We start from the raw sequence: 8824 nt of genomic DNA on the forward strand, positions 1-8824 counted from the left end.
CTAAGCCTTTAGGAACTGACTCCTATGACCCTACCACCACCACCATTTGATAATACAGTAAGAACAAATAAATTATCTGAAGAATTGTGCATGCACACGAAAGCTCATACCAATGACAAACTTAGGTGGTCTCTAAGGTGCTACTGGAAGGAATTTTTTTTATTTTGTTTCGCACCAACATGGCTACCTACCTGTAAATAAATTATCGTTTCATATTGATGGGGAACACAGACATACATAAACACACAAAGCTATCTTGCTTGGAGTCCTCCTGACAGTTATATTGCCCTACTGAGCGATTTACGACTCAATAGGAGCTAAGCACGCCGCCTAGCTGCTTCGACCCGGGCTGGGCAGTGAGGATGCAGAGTTCTTTCTCTTTCTTTCACGCACAGCGGTAGCTTGTATAGCCTTCGGATAAAAAGCCTTTTAAGAACACACAAAGTCCAAGTTCTTCTAACTACTGAAGTTAATTTACAGAGAAAATAACAAACGCCCTGGCGAGATCGCAGACATCTTGCTTCTGTCTCCCAGGCAGAATCGAAACCAACTGTTACACAAAGAAATGCTTCCAGTATATTCTGTAACATGATATCTTCCTCAGTGGTCAGGTGGCACACAGTACACAGTTTAACCCCTTGGTTACCTGTTACTCCTCACAGTCCTCTTGGAAAAGTTTATCTTGCCAGTGCTGTTTCCTTAACAAGCTTGATATCAACTGTTTGTATCTGACCTCTCAGGGGTGCCAACTTAATTGATCACATGACAAGGTGCATGCACACCATTTGAATGGCAATGCCCATCAACTTGGGGGGGGGCAGTCCCCTCCAATATTTTATTGGAGGGGCTGAAGCCCCTGCAGCCTCTAGGAGTTGGCTTCTATGTGGCCTACTTAGAGTGAAGTTGACTATTTTAAAACAAAACAAAAAAACAGATTCTTATCCTGCTTCTTTTTCCAACTGTACCAAAAAGCATGTGCACTCGCAGTTAATTCCTCTTCTGCTCAGTTCCTGAGATACTCATAACATTGACTTAAGTTAAGTCAGCAGATTTGTGCCCAGTGAAGTCTCACTCCTTTCAGCAGCATGCTAGGCCCTGAGATAAATTTACTGTAATTAAAGATGCTCATGAGTGCTCAAAGGTTCAAGACCTTAACGGGATATTTACTGAACAGTTACTATTTCTTTTCAGAGTGTAGTTTCAAAGCAGTTGCTTGTGCTTTTTTCCTTTTTATTTCTCTTCTAATCCCTGAATCGACAAGTTCAGTACAGCAGAGTTGGAAGTTTCTCTACTCCCAGGTGTATAACTCCCAAGTGTGAATAGAGTTTGAATCCTCTGGTACCAAATCTGGCCAGATATTTTATACTACATCCTACATATAGATGCACAGTATGTGGACGTGCTTCTCCAACTAGTTGCCTCAGAACCACTCTACAACTGCAGAAGGGAGCTATGAAAAAGATATTTGTTAATCATCTTTGTCTCCCTTTTTTCCAAATTATAATAAAAGTATAAGCACCAGAAACTAGGAGGGTGGTTTAATTTCTATCTGTATCCACAGCTTTGGGGAGCAGCCTTAAAAAGGTTTCAGGGACATCCTATGTCCTTCCACTTCAGCTTGTTATTTGAGAGTGAATTAGATCTGTTACAAACTAAATTCTCTTTTCCCTGCATTCAGTATGGAAACTAAAAAAGCTGTAACTTTTTTGAATTTTTAATAGAAGTGGGTGAAATTTCCAGGAATATCAACCATTCCAGGGTGGATTAAGCCTGCCAAATGCAGGTTCTTTTGTGCAAGGCACCTTAAAAAGAAACTTCTAATGGGAACATCTATAACATTCTCATTTTATACCCAAATCGGATGCAATTTGCGGTCATAGTCATCCCTTCAGAGGGCTTGAAGCCTGTCAAATTTCTGAATGGTAACTGCAGTGATTCTTCAGCATGGGTGGGTGGGTGGGTATAATGGGAATATGGGGTGAGGGGAAATAGCAAGGATTTTAAGAAAATACAGGGTGGGTTAAGTGTTGTTCCCAGAAAGGACCCTTTTACCACAAGGATTGCTTTGGGTGGTGTTTTTTTTCTCCTCTATAGATTGTTGGGGCTAGATTAGGGTTACCAGACGTCCCTGTTTCCCAGGAACAGTCCCTGAATTTGAAACTCTGTCCCCAGACAAATTCCATCCCCAGAATGTCCCCGGATTTCATTAAAAGTCCCCGGGAAATGTGGCAGCAGCAGCAGAGGCGAAGCAAGGTGGGTGCAGCGTGCTCTGGGTGCCATCCTGATGAGGGTGACACTCGCCGTGCCGCCCACACGCGTTGTTGCCCCCGAGCTCCTGATCCTGTGTGCATTTTCTTGAAAGCAAGCCTCACTTTGCTTCTCTGCAAAGTGTGCAAAAGTTTGTTGTTTTAGCCTGCTTTGTAGATTTCTCTTGTCCTTCCAAAATGCCCTTCAGCCTAAAGAAAACTTGATGTGCTGTCCCTGCTTTGGGGATTATGCTAGGGGTTGCCATTTCTTTGCCAAACTATTACTGGTAGGCGGTGAAGAGAATACCCTCAGGTCCAATTCAGGAACCTTTCTCTCTCTCTCTCTCTCTCTCTCTCTCTCTCTCTCTCTCTCTCTCTCTCTCTCTCTCTCTCTCTCTCTCCCCCCACCCACCTTCCTTAAGCAGCTGAGGAACCTTGAAGCAAGGCTCATTTAATGCAAGACTGCTTTTGCATGCTAATGGAAATTCTGCAAGACAGGCCGAATTCTTCTCTGAAACTCAAAACTTCACTACTTCAGCTGCGGCCGTGCAAACAGAAACTGCATGTGACACAGCAAAGGTGACATCCTATGGACCAGAGCCATGTATTAATCTGTTGCTTGATACTGTACACACCAAACTGCACCCCTGTCCTATTACAGGGATTTGTTGGGGTGGCCTTGTGCAGGCATTAGAGCATGGCTGGGCTTCTTACAAGCCAAGGGTCATTTGCTTGCAGAGGACGTGGGGAAACAGGAGGGGAGTGTAATTAAAGGAGGTTTGTGTAGTGGACAATACCAAAAGACACACGTTGCTGGTCAGGAATTTGTGTTCAAACCCAATGCTGGGTGTGGAAAGCCTTCCAGAGTGGCTGGGGCAACCCAGTCAGATGGGCAGGGTATAAATAGTAAAATGATGGTGGTAATGGAATGGAATGTTGGACAGTATGACAGCCTGACATTAGAAATTGAGAGAATGATGATAAAACGATTATGTCTGCAAGAATGGCTAAGTTTGATCTCTGACTTAACCCACAACAGATTTCCAGATGCACATGGCCCTTTCAAGTTTGTCCATGAGTTGCAAATTACTCATTTGACGTGTCACTAGGAAGGTCTCAGGGAACCAGGGAATGATTAGGATGGATGAAATGCAGTAAACAACCAGCTTGCCAAGTCAATCATACAATAGATTCCCCATTAAGGTGTGGAAGTTATTCCACCTCTTAAAGGAAAGGAAGAAGCTTCACTGAATTGTAACTGGGTCATCAGTCCTTTCATGTGACTTGCACCACAGTAGCTTCTTATAATTCTAAATAAAAGCAGTGACAGTTGTAAAATGTTAGCACTTACACATTTAAATTTGTTTGTTCCCTCTCACTCCCACATACAGTTCTTTTTATTTAAAGATTTTTTAAAAAACCAGGCCCAAATATGCTTGAGATATTTAACCTTTAAAATGCTGTTACTCTACTTTTTGAGTTCTGCATGGCTTTTTGTTGTTGTTGCTGCTCCCCTTTTAAAGGTGGGAAACACTCTCATTTTGCCTTCTAGTCCTTTCCCAAGTTTCCTACTGTGCCTGTGGTGTTGAAAGCTCTTGCGCTGAGCAGGAGACGGCAGGGCTCTTAAAAGCAAACTTGGGTGGCGACTGCCAACAGAAGTGAAGCCAAAATGGAGCCATTGAGAAATGAGATTGTTGAGTGTCACTTGGAAGAGATAATCAGAAAACTGATATGTGGGTCCATGTTGAAAAGCTTTCCTAGTGCTTACAGGGAGGGATGTTGTGCTATAAATAGCATTGCTCTTGGCTTCTTTCTGTTCTTTGCTAATTCTGTCTTTTAAGCACAGTGAACATGAAACAGCTATTGCCCCGAATGAAGGTAGAGACTCTGCATGCCCAGAAAAGCAGCAAATCATGGCCTGGGTTCACCTTGAGTTGGCTGAGGATCACATATATGCAACATGTCTACATTGCAGGAAACAGCTGGGCAAGGGGAAATGGTTCCAGGGCAGCATACGACCGGCAGTTTTCTAATGCACTTAAAAAGGTGGCCCCGGTCCCTCAGCACAAGGAGGAGTCAGAGTCAGAAAAGTCAGGCAGAAAGGGCAAGAGGAGAACAGGGCAGAGCAAGAATCAGAAGTTCCCTTCTTACTCTCAAGATACACACACACACATACACGCAATGGTGGAGGAAGGAGGTGGGGGGGGGTCGGTCCGCCCTGGGTGTCATCACTGGGTGTGTGTGTGTGACAAAATGAGTTTTTTAAAAAATTAAAAATTGGGCTAACAAAACTTTTTAGGAGTGATGTGTTGGCTTAGACGCCTGCCTACTGCCTCTCCCTCAGCCGCCCTACAGCTGGTGGAAAGGCTCCAAGCATCGGAGAGGCCCGCCCCACACCCATGGGTAGATGATAATAGATAGATAGATAGATAGATAGATAGATAGATGATAGATAGATAGATGATAGATAGATAGATGATAGATAGATGATAGACAGATACTTTATTGTCATTGTACATAGTACAGTGGAACCTCGGTTTATGAACACCTCGGTTTATGAATTTTCAATTTATGAACGCCGCGGGGCCATCTGGAACGGATTAATTCATTTTCCATTACTTTCAATGGGAAAGTTCGCTTCAGTTTATGAACGCTTCAGTTTATGAACAGACATCCGGAACCAATTACACCCATGCTTCAGTTTATGAACGCTTCAGTTTAAGTACTCCGCGGACCCGTCTGGAACGGATTAATCCACTTTCCATTACTTTCAATGGGAAAGTTCGCTTCAGTTTATGAACGCTTCAATTTAAGTACTCCGCAGACTGTCTGGAACAGATTAATCCACTTTCCATTACTTTCAATGGGAAAGTTCGCTTCAGTTTATGAACGCTTCAGTTTATGAACAGACTTCCGGAACCAATTACACCCATGCTTCAGTTTATGAATGCTTCAGTTTAAGTACTCTGCGGACCCGTCTGGAACGGATTAATCCACTTTCCATTACTTTCAATGGGAAAGTTCGCTTCAGTTTATGAACGCTTCAATTTATGAACAGACTTCTGGAACCAATTGTGTTCATAAACCGAGGTACCACTGTAAAACAAAATTGAATGCCATCCCATAAAAACAAAAACACAGTTACAACCACACATACACAACCCCACAGGCAGCTTGCCCCACCTCCATGGGCAGATCGCCCTGCCCCCGGATCATCCCGCCCCCATGGGCAGATCACCCTGCCCCCGGCTGCAGGACATGCCCCCTGCACAAGGCACCTGAGCGAATAGCTACACCGCTGCACACACGAAGCAGTTTAGGGGATTTGGGATGGGGGAAAATATGGGTCCACATATGGGACATTTCCAGTGCCAGCCCACCAATAGCACTGGGGAAGCATACTATGGCTGTTTCTGTAGGGGGGGGGGTCGTATCACTTGCCCACTCCAGCCTACTCCTCAAAGGAAAACAAGTTGCTTGATTGGTGTGCAGTACCATGCCTAGAGGCCCTGAGCTATTGAATCACTGCCTGCAAACCTCCGAGGGGTGGGGATCACTTTTAGTTCCTCACCCAAATCAGCTTCAAATGAGTCGGTGAACTAAATCTAAAATAAATGCAGAGTCACCTAGAATGCCTCAGGGAAGTGTCAAAAGGGGAGTTGTGGCTGCCTTGTTCTTCCTCTCCCCACATTTTCTAGGTTTGTCAAGCAGATAGATATACCTTTCCCTATGGCTACAGAACAGATTCATCCCATTTTTGTAATGGGATATATTTGCATATATATATATATATATATATATATATATATATATATATATAGGGGACCCAGGTGGCGCTGTGGTTAAACCACTGAGCCTAGGGCTTGCTGATCAGAAGGTCGGCGGTCTATATACATTTAAGGACATGGTAATTTATGAAAGGTGGCACCACATTCAAATTTACCAAGCTCCAACTATTTGGTTGCCCTTTGTGGCAGCTTCCCAATGTCATCTCCAGAGTGATAAAAACTGCAAAGTATTCTTAATGTGATTTATAGTCTGCAGTTCTATTTTTATATTCCTAAATGTATTTATAGCCAATAATCTCTGCAAGTGCTGTCAGTATTCTATCCACAACATTAGAACTGCTTTCCCCCTTGGTCTATGCCCTGTTGTAACTTCTGGTATATAGTTCAGATAGTTCTTAAAGTGAAAAATCTAATTTAATCACAGGTTCAGAGCAGATTTGGATATTATGTTGGTAGGAAACTGCAAACTTTGGTGAAAATCAGTTGCATTTCAACTCTTAGGATAACTTACAGATCACCAGTGAAATACGGTAGTCTTCTTGTCTCTAACCTACTAACCATAAAGCTGGGATCATAAATGCTCTTACTTGACAGTAAGCCTAATTGAAGTCAGAAGGATTCACATCCAAATATGTGCATACTTAAGATCAGATGCATCCTCAAAACTTGGAAGGAGTCCTTATTTGCCAACTGGAAGGGAATTTTGATGGAATTTTAATAAAATGGCACATTTTCCTGCTTTTCCTGTAGACCACTAAAAGTGACTGCTTATTTTGTTGGATGAAAACCTAGATTGACCACACATACTTGTGTGCTTGCTATTGTGACATGTACCCTTTTTAAACTACATGCAGATGCAAACAGGAGGCAATTTCGATCAACACCACAATGCATAGGGAGGAAACACCATCAAAGCATTCTTGACATATGCCTGTCAAGCCTCTGCTTAAAGACCTTTAAAGAAGGAGACTCCACTACACTCCTTGGTAGCAAATTCCACTGCCGAACAGCTCTTACTGTCAGGAAGTTCTTCCTGATGTTTAGGTGGAATCTTCTTTCTTGTAGTTTGAATCCATTGCTCCGTGTCCGCTTCTCTGGAGCAGCAAAAAACAATCTTTCTCCCTCCTCTATATGACATCCTTTTATATATTTGAACATATGTTTGAACATGACAACAGCAGGAAAGAACTGTATGCTGATCTTCATTACACAATTTTCTGGCTTAAGGGGGCTGCAAATAGATTTTTTCTGGAATCAAACAAAATGGAAACAAGGGCTAAACATCCACTATAAAGTGGTACCTCGGTTCTCGAACAAAATCCATTCTGGAAGCCTGTTTAGCTTCTGAAACGTTCAAAAACTGAGGTGCGGCTTCCCATTGGTTGCAAGAGCGTCTGGCACTCAGTGGAAGCCACGTCACACGTTCCGGAAAATGTTCGAAAACGGAAGCATTTACTTCCAGGTCTTCGGCGTTCGAGAACCAAAATGTACAACAACAGAGGCGTTTGGGAACCAAGGTTCCGCTGTATTCCATTAGCTTTCTGGAACTGGCTTTAACTCGATGCGAAAGCTCAAATATAATGTGGAAATTAACCATTAGTGCAACGTCCGGGAAGGGGAATAAACTGCTGTGTAAATGCAGCCTAAGTCTGCTGAAAGCTCTCTCTTCCTTGTGGCTGTGGCTATTTGGGCAACAGGATGGTGGGGCCTGGAGTGAGATTGCCTCTTTACCAGCTCCCATATAGCTGAAGCTGTCTTTTTGTTGTCTTTTAGCACCGCAATTTCACTCTCGACATGGGGGAGAAATGAAAACAGCAAAGTGTACTCAGCGGGGAATACTGTGTGTCATCTTCCTAGTGCAGAGATTAAATAGAGTGAAGTGAGAGAGACTGCAGAATCAGCATAGCTTTCTGATTGTCACCACTTCAAGTCACCTGGGATATGGTATTATGTGTGGGACCTGCTTGAAAACAACAGTTTGTGCTGGAACACTTCAGAAAGAAGGTGTTAGACAGATTTATTGTAGCACACAGTGAAAATGAGTACTTAGCTCTTGGGATGCTAGATTTCGAAACAACTTATTGCAGCTTTTTTCCCCTTTCAATTGATATTAGGGACATTTAGTACTGACACACACAACACTTAAAGGTGACATCAAGTCACATAAAAGCCAGGAACATTATCACAGAAAAAGACATCCCTCTCCCCAACTCATCATTCTCAATTTCCATCTTTTTATACAGTAATTCTAAAAGTCGCTGTTTTCATACAACCCTTTCTTTAGCCCCGATAGTAAGTGCCGGCAATTTACATAGACAACACTGATTGCAGAAAATACTTCCCAGAAAATCAGCTGCACCTGTTTATAGCATGTGTTTTCTTTCCAATTCAGTTTCCAGGGTTGGAATAAGCAGAGCGGCAGCTCACAAATCATGAGCAAACTCTTCCTGCCTCTACTCAACCACCCCATCAGGACTATGAGGAGAGCCCACCATTTAGTAGGAGGGTGTGTGGTTTGTGGGTACAAGGTTCCCTTTTGAATCTCATGCATTTCCAGTCAAAGGAGATCAGGTTACAAGGTGGCCAAAGGTCTCTCTCTACCTTGGAAAGCTGATTTGTTTATTGCCCTATACTTGCAGGTTTCAGGGTGGCTCACAAAAGAAAACCACAATACGAAAACATAAAATACATAATAAAAACAAGAACAGCCCATTAACCCCCCCAACACATTTTTAAAGGGCATAACATTACATATGCTAATTTGATTTCTTGAACCAAGTTTATAAGCAG

General features: G+C 42.9%; 1 long non-coding RNA gene across 1 annotated transcript in view; it reads right to left on the reverse strand.

Annotated features, from left to right (window-relative positions):
- The window catches only part of LOC148687304 (uncharacterized), a 48179-nt gene extending 47642 nt beyond the window's left edge, over positions 1 to 537 (reverse strand). Inside the window, exon 1 of the long non-coding RNA XR_015947444.1 lies at positions 192 to 537. This is a non-coding gene — a long non-coding RNA (uncharacterized LOC148687304). The remainder of the gene's footprint in view (positions 1 to 191) is intronic.
- Positions 538 to 8824: the final 8287 nt, after the last annotated feature.

The sequence above is a fragment of the Zootoca vivipara genome, chromosome Z1 (assembly GCF_965207765.1).
Source record: "Zootoca vivipara chromosome Z1, rZooViv2.hap1.1, whole genome shotgun sequence".
Lineage (NCBI taxonomy): Eukaryota > Metazoa > Chordata > Lepidosauria > Squamata > Lacertidae > Zootoca > Zootoca vivipara.